This window comes from Rhipicephalus sanguineus, chromosome 9, assembly GCF_013339695.2.
Source record: "Rhipicephalus sanguineus isolate Rsan-2018 chromosome 9, BIME_Rsan_1.4, whole genome shotgun sequence".
Taxonomy (NCBI): Eukaryota; Metazoa; Arthropoda; class Arachnida; order Ixodida; family Ixodidae; genus Rhipicephalus; species Rhipicephalus sanguineus.
Genome location: NC_051184.2, coordinates 127163647 through 127171815, shown reverse-complemented (window position 1 = coordinate 127171815; position 8169 = coordinate 127163647). Strand labels below are relative to the sequence as shown.

At 47.2% G+C, this 8169-nt stretch overlaps 1 pseudogene; it reads right to left on the bottom strand.

Moving 5' to 3' along the window:
• Nucleotides 1-884: 884 nt before the first annotated feature.
• LOC125759980 (uncharacterized) lies at nt 885-7832 on the bottom strand (annotated as a pseudogene).
• Nucleotides 7833-8169: the final 337 nt, after the last annotated feature.

The following is an 8169-nucleotide window of genomic DNA, read 5'->3' as shown; positions in this document are numbered from 1 at the left end:
CTACTATCGATAGACTTTCGGTACTACAGTTGATAGTATTACTAATTATTCTGTAATAATAATGCTGCTGTCGGTCGGCGATATTGCCAGAACATTCGCAACATTCAGCTCGTTTTATGAGGAATTTTTAAATAATTAAAAACCGCAGTGAAAATGCCGGAATATGCCCATTGAGAAATTTATTCTTAAAACCTAGAAGTCACACCTTAGAAACAAGAGGTAGTTCATGCTTTTTTTAATTTTAAATCGCTAAAGGCAACATAAATTCGAAGCCATCAGGCTCCATCACATGTAACGGCTTCCTTTCCGCTGCCGCTGAACCATTCAATTTATTTATCATTTGTTAGCCAATCGCTCTGGTGGAGGAGCACAAGCATGTCCACTTTCTTGCCCTTCAGCCTGCTCCTACTGCTGAAATGATCTGTCCAGCCTGGAGAACATGCCTTGTACAAGTAGTGACGTTCCTGGGATTCCTAGCCGTTCTTCCAAGTTCTTCCTAGCCATTTCAGAGAGAGGCGTTGTGGAACATCCCCAAGGGTGCCAACATTTTAAAGGGTTGCGCTTCATTTCTCGTGTTGGTGCCTCTCAAGGAACTGCAGAATTCGGCTTCCTGCCATAACTTCGTTAGGAACCCCATGCTGTTCATTTGATTCAGCTGCAGCGCCAACTAGTTTTTCTGACAATCGTTGGTTTAGTTCACCAATGAAAGAAGCTTTGACGCGATCTGCGTTTGTCCGAATCGAAAACGCTCTCTCCTTTAGTCGCGGGTCCAACAGTGTTGCCAGAGATGTTAGCTGTCTTTTTTCAAGTGTCCATTCTATTATGCAAGGAGGATATGCACACCATAAAAAAGCTTCTTTACCAACTTCAGTTTTAGGGTTTGGTTAGACACGCTCATCCAGCTCTCATACGATGCCTCAGACCACAGGAATCGCCAAGGAAATGGTAGTGTACTCATCTCCAGACACTAATATCGTGGCTTCCTCGAATGGTTCCAGTACTTCCACAACATCCTGAATGGGAGTTGTATCCTCTGCTGGTAACGGGCTGGGTACCGGGGCAACTTTGATAGTGTTAAGATTACTGCCTCTCAGACCTCCAAGATCCTTTTTAAAATATAGAAGATGCCGTTACATCGTGTCGGTGTCTTCTGTTTCAGTTTTAGCGGTGGTACCTTACCGACACGCTCTTGCTCTTCACGGAGCTTGGCGGTTGCATTGCAGCTAGACCTCACGCAGCGCACAATATTCTGGCACTTTAGCAGCGCGGCTTCTAGTTCACTGCTTTTTCATCCATCCTGAACAGTGAGGTTCAGCGTATGAGCGAAGCATGGTAGGTGCTCGAAGCTCAGCAGTCGGGCGGCAAGAACGATTCTGTTATCGTAGTCTGTGACAAAAGCAACAATTCCCTGACGAATACCCCAGTCTTCAAGCACACCTCCAATGATGTCGGTGTCGTTTTGCGTCGTGTGTGCTCCCAGAAAAACTGCTGTTGAGAGCACCGCAGACCGCATAGTTGTGTCTTCCAGAATATGGCACGTGACTGTCATGTAGCTCCCAGCCGTGCATGAGGTCTAAATGTCTGCTGTAATGGAACAATGGCTGGTTGAGGTCCGTGTACCACGTAATTTCGCCTTTGCATTCTCTTATAGGTTCGGCGAAATAACATCAGAAAGTTGCGTTCTGCTAGGCAGTTTTATCTTGGATTGAACGCGTAGCAGAAATTTTGAAATCCTTTGTCAGTACCCACCGAAAATGGCTGCATGTCCCTTGCTAACATCAGGACTAAGTTCTTGTCCAGCTTCTTTTTCCTTTCGGTCTGGTTCCCATACTTCGCTCCTTTAACAGTAATAAAGAAATGAAGCTTTCTTTCCTTCGGTTTTGAGCGGCCAGCCGCATCCGTACATGCATCTTCTACTTCTTCGCACTGTCCTCGATCCTCGTGCAAGAGAACATTTGCGTGGCACCGCCTTATGTGGTACCTTTTTTTAAAGGTATTCCCGCTGGTTTTACATTCCTTGCTACACAATGCGCACTTGGCATTTGCAGACTTTGCATAATTGATGAAATAATCCCAAACCACTGATTTATAATTCAGAGTCTTATGAGCGGGAAAGCGAAAATGAATGAATGGTTCAAAAGTAATTTTGTGCTTATGCGCTGTGAAAAAAAGTCATTCTACCGAATGGGGTTTGCATATTCATTATAATCTTCTGTCCATCGTTCCGGTTGCGCATCAGTTTCTTCGAATAACGCAACAGGCACCTCGCATTTACGAAATAATATTACATCGTTTCTTTGCTGTAGGCGCCGTTGATACAGAAGCAATAATCGAAACACGTGCAGATGACTCATGAACTACTCGAAAATGCATGAAATGTCTCTATGCACTGTAGTATAACTGATAGTGGGCGAGTTTGAACCTATCCGTCGTTGTGTAGCACACAAGCAGACAAGACAGAGTGCTTGTTTCATATTCTGCCTTCGTGTCTTGACTGCTTGTGAGCACCCAATGATGGATGAGTGATGGATGAATCCACGGCACCGATCGACACGTTTAGGACGAAATCTGTCCACAATTGACTACGCACCGCCTTTGCCACTACATATACGAGATGGCCTTGACATTTTTGTGCATATGTATTCCCAACCAAGCTGTGACTCGTCACCACTCGGAGGGGCATGCGTATGTGCAACAACAGCCCGCTTGACACGTTCCGTCCATAAAAGTCTCTAAGGAAGTCGAGATTTACTGACGTATGAGGATTATACTAAACGAAAGCACAGGTACAACGCGAGGTCACACTACACCGAATACGGAACAGCTGATCGAAGCTTCGCAAAATCGAAAAAAAGGGGCAGTGTTAACAATGTGCAGCAAAATATACGAAACGTCGCCCTAGGATGTCACGCACGTGAATAAAGTACTCGAAAAAAAGCGTGCATATCAAAGGTGTACATGCAACAATCTGTAATGGCGATGTAATCTCAACTGACTGCATTGTTCCTCACGGTAAACCCTCACTTGGTTTCGCCTTTTGACACACTGAACAGGAACGCGCGTAGCATAAACACATCCTGTTTCAACCCTGGCCAGGTTACCGTACGACACAGCTTCTCGTAAGTCTTCTGCCCTGAAGAGTATCCAGCTAAAGCACTGTCATGGTTAGAGACCGGAACTTCAGGCAAAATTCCTATTTTTTCTTGGAGTCCGTTTCAAGCCTATTTAACATACAAGCACGAACTAAGAGAAGGGAAACGTTTTAGTCACACATTTATTGTGCCTATAAGTGCCTATTTCAAGGTTCGTGCCTATATCAGCTTTTCAGCGCCTAAAAATGCCTTTTCGCGTTCGTGAGTACACGTTTTGCTTAAATGAGCTGTTCATTTGCAATAAAACAAGAGGTACTTAGTGTGGCGATATTAACTACAACACGCGCATAGCGCGCTAGTCATGTTTTTTTTTTTCGTTCACGTTTTACTCTCCTGTTAAGGCGCGATTACAGTGCGACATAGCGTACACGCAAGCATGCGCTGCGTCACGTCGGCGAAAACAGACCATAGATCGGCGCGATGGCACAGCCAACGTATAACTGGACCCGGCCGATGCGCTCCGACGCATGTGACGCTCGCCAACGCGCCGATAGCGTCGTACATAAACGCGCCTTTCCGTGGGCGGGGCTGGAGTGTATCCCAGCGAGGCAAAGCGAGGCTAGGCTAGCGCTAGTGTCCCCCCATCTCCCCCTTGAAGATCTCCGTCGCTTGGTTCGAGAGTAGTGTAGCTCGGCGGTTGCCTGATGTAGTAGAGTGTACCCTAGCGAGCCAAAGCTAAGCTATATAGGCTAGCGCTGCAGCCTACAGCCTACACATCAGTTTCGTTGGCATTTATGTTCTTCAACGGCAGCCGTCAGGAGTCAGCCGAGCAATGCCGAAGAAAAAAGACGCCATAAAGTGTCCTTGTCAGGCAATGGACCAGTGGATCGCAGTGCTACTCCGTCGATGGAGAAAAAGTATTTTGCCATCCATGTGGAAAGCAAGTGAGAAGACATTGAAAAGGTCAACAACATTTTGCGTTTGGCGTCCACTCTGAACCACGCATAGGCATAAAGCTACCAACATTGCTTACGCAACTGCCAATGTGAATAAGCCTGCGCAAATGACGTGCATTTCGCGATCATTTCACGGGCACTCATATTCACTGTTTTGTTATTTTTGTATCCGGATCTGCGAACTCGCATGCAAGACGAAATGTGCTGCGTATTCTCGGTCGGATACAGGTATAAGCATTTCGATTTTAAAATGCACGCTTGCGCTCCCTGCTATCTAACTTCCCCATTTCCTCAGCGTTTGCCAACATGCGCAAAGGAAAAAAGTACAAGCGCAAGTGCACTAAAGAAGTTTCACGTATCCAACGCACTTTTCTGGTCCAATTCGCTCATTTCTTCTCGCAGGTACCGTGCGAAAAAGAAGTATCATCTGGAGCAGCACATGAAAATAACGTTGCATCAAGCCAACGCTCTGCGCAACCAATCGTCAACGTCGAGGCAGTCGTTCTTGTTTGAAACTTTTGCTGAAGAAAAAGAAGTGAATTCAGCGCGCGAAGTATAGGTCGCTGCTAACATCCCTTGAGCGAAGATCGAAAACAAGACACTCAAGCATTTTTTGCAAAAGTACTGCAAACAAAATATACCATCAGAGTCCACCCTTCGCAAGCAGCACCTGCGCCCAATGTACGAGGACACAGCAAAAATCAGACGAGAACTCAGTGAATCATACATATGGACTTCAGTGGACGAGACAACAGATGCGACCGGACGATTACTTGGGCATTTTGTAGTTGGAAAGCTGAATGCAAAAGAGAAAACACTTTTCTTGGTATGCTCGAAACAACTAGAAAAAATGAGCTGGAATACCATCACCTACTTTGTGAACCCGTCCTTCAGGGCATGTACCCCTCCGGATCCCACGACGACCGAGTACTGCTGCTCTACACAGATGCAGCAGCTTATATACACAAGAATGCTGCACTTCTCAAGGTCTTTTATCCAGAGAATTATTGCATGTCACTTGTCTTGCCCATGGGATTCATCGGGTCTGTGAAGAGCTGAGAAAGTCGTTCAGTTCTGGTTACGAACTAATAGCTGCAGGCAAGGCAGTGTTTCTTAAGACGCCTTCGCGCGTTCGTGCCTTTAAAGATCAGTTGCCGAATGTGCCTCTTCCACCAGAGCCCGTTCTTACCCGCTCAGGAACTTGGCTGAAGGCAGTGGACTATACTACAACAAACACTTCGCTGGTGTTACGGCTGTTATTAACAGCTTTGCAGCGGACGAGAGCATCGCCGTGAGAAGAGCCCAGACTGTTCTACATCACAATACACTTGAATCTGACTTGGAATATTTGTGTGCCTAATTTACATTCCTTGCACAAAGCATACAGAAACTTGAAAGTTGGGGCACCGCTCTGACTCAGAGTGTTAAGCTAATTTGGGCGTGCAGGAAATGTTTGCCATAGCCCCCAATGGACCTGTCGCTGACAGGGTCACCTCGAAGCTTAAATCTGTCTTGGACAGGAATTCCGGACTTCGTGTGCTAAAACAAGTGTCTAACGTTATGAGCGGCGCAGATTCATAGATTCCAGATGCAGTTTGAGCATCGAAAGTGCCGGACTACAAGTACGCTCCACTAACTTGAGTGGACGTCGAGCGTTTTTTTTTCCGCATACAAACAAATACTGAGTGAAAAAACGTACAACTTCAAGCTCGAAAACCTTGAGATGGTGCTGGTTTGCCACTGCTCTCTCGCGGTGTCCAATCATCCTAGCTTTCACCTAAATCTGTTCAAGTGGCTTTTCTCCTAATTATTTTCATAAAAAAATAAAATTAACTTTCCCAAAGCACAGGATTTGTCTGCTGTGCTTGTTAGAAGTCAAAGATTTGTCCTGTAACACGCTGCTGAAGTAATTATGAATTGCGCCTATATATGCCTAAACGATAGTTTTTAACGCCTATATATGCCTAAATGACAGTTTTAGGGCCTATTACAGGCGCCTAAAACTTTGTTTTTTAGGGCCTGAACTTCCGGTCTCTAGTCATGGTAGTACTTTATGAACAAGTTGCAAAGTTTGCGAGGAAAGACAACTCGAAACGGTGACTCCACACTACCATCGTCAACGTGAGGAAAGTACCGGAACGGGAGGCCGCCTTCTCCGAGCAGGTAGCAGTCGGTCTCCTCGTCGCTTCCGGCGTCAATTGGATTACGAGCCGCTAGCTTTTCTGACACTTTACGACAAAGGCCATCGCGCTGCTGTGCTGCAAGGAGCTCCTGTTTACTCACCAAAGTGCCCCAACGTGACTGCATTGTCACAGCTGGTGTCGTAACCGCACGCAGTTTCCGGCTCGACCTGGGGTTCAATAGACAAAGGTGCCCGTGAAAGTGAGTCAGCAGCTGTGTTAGTGCTACCCTTCTTGTACTCAATGACATAGCCGTAGCGCTGCAAGGTAAGCGCCCATCGGGCCAATCGTCCTGAGGGATTAGGCAATCGTTTCAGCCAAGAGAGCGCTTGGTGATCAGTCTGAATGACAAACAGAGCCCCGTCCAAAAACATGTCAAACTTCTTTAATGAGAAAATGATAGCCAGGCACTCTTTTTCTGTTACCGAGTAGTAGCGTTCCGCCCCGGACAGAGTGTGGCTTGCGAAGGCAACCGGCCTCAGAGCGCCTGCGCATTCCTGTAAAAGTACTGCGCCAAGTCCGCAATCGCTTGCGTCTCTGTAACACAAAAGGTTTGTTAAGATCTGGCAGCTGAAGGGAGGCATTACTGGTGATCGATTTCAGAAGCGTGTCGAAAGCTGCTTGTTGCTCACCGCTCCAGAGCCATTTCGCGCCTTTCTTCAGCAACTGAGTTAGTGGTCGGGAGATGTCTGCGCACTGTGAAATGAAGTCACGATAAAAAGCAATCATTCCGATAAACATTTGGAAGCTCTTAGTATTCTGGGGTGGCGGGTAATCTGCAACTGCCTTCAGTTTATCTGGGTTTGGTTTTAGTACGCCGTTGTCGACAACAAACCCAAGAAGGTTGATTTTGTTAGTAGCCAGCTGCAGTTTTCCGGGATGAACAGAACGGCTGCTGACAGGCGCTGTAGCACCGTACGCAAGTGTTCAAGATGCTCTTCAAACGTGCGCGAAGACACCATCACATCATCAAGATACCAAAGTGCATAATTAAACTTTGCATCACCCAAGACCATATCCATCATGCGCTGATAAGAACTCGGACAATTGGAAAGACCAAAGGGCATGCGCACAAACTCGAACAAGCCTCTATGGCATGCGAATGCCGTTTTCGGGATATCGTCAGGGTGAACCTCGCTTTGCAGATACCCACGAGAACAGTCGATAGTGGTGAAGAACTATGCGTTTCCCAGCGCATACGTTATGCTCGATATTGCTGGCAAAGGGTAGGAATCTCTCACCGTGACTGCGTTGAGCCTGCGGTAGCACACACAAAGACGTGCCGTACCATCTTTCTTTGGGGCCATTACCACAGGGAAGGCCCACGGACAGTCCGAGGGTCGTACGGCTCCCGTGTCGATCATTTCGTCCAGGGCTTTATCGACAATGGCTCGCTTGTGCCGGCTCAGCGGTCTCGGGTTGCAACGCCACGGCCTGGCGTCGCCGGTGTTGATGCGATACACTAGAACGTCGGTCTTCCCAGGGCGTTCCATAAACATTCGTAAGAACGGTGTCAGTACGGCCTCCAGCTGCTTCTGTTGGTGGTTCGTTCCCGTGAAGTCGCTGAGGGACTGCATGACTGCTGACGGCAGAGTGCTGTGCATGGCTGCCACGCCTTCCGCGTGTCTTGGTACAGGCACGCAGTCTATCTTCTCCGCAGAAGGGTGTTGTCTCGGTCTGTCCGTGAAGGCGGTAGCCTCTTGCAGGAAAGTCGAGTGTGAGCCCCTAATCTGCAAGAAAATCTCGACCGAGAAGCACTGACACCGATTGACCAGGCAAACAAACAAATCGCTGGCGCTTCGTTTTTTTCATTAAAGCCTACCCGTAAGCGAACACAACCTTCAGCGTTTGATACGTGGCTTCATGCCATCCACAACTGAACATTTGAGTTACGAAACTTCATGTCTTTAGCTTTACACTTCTCTAGCAACACGCCACCGA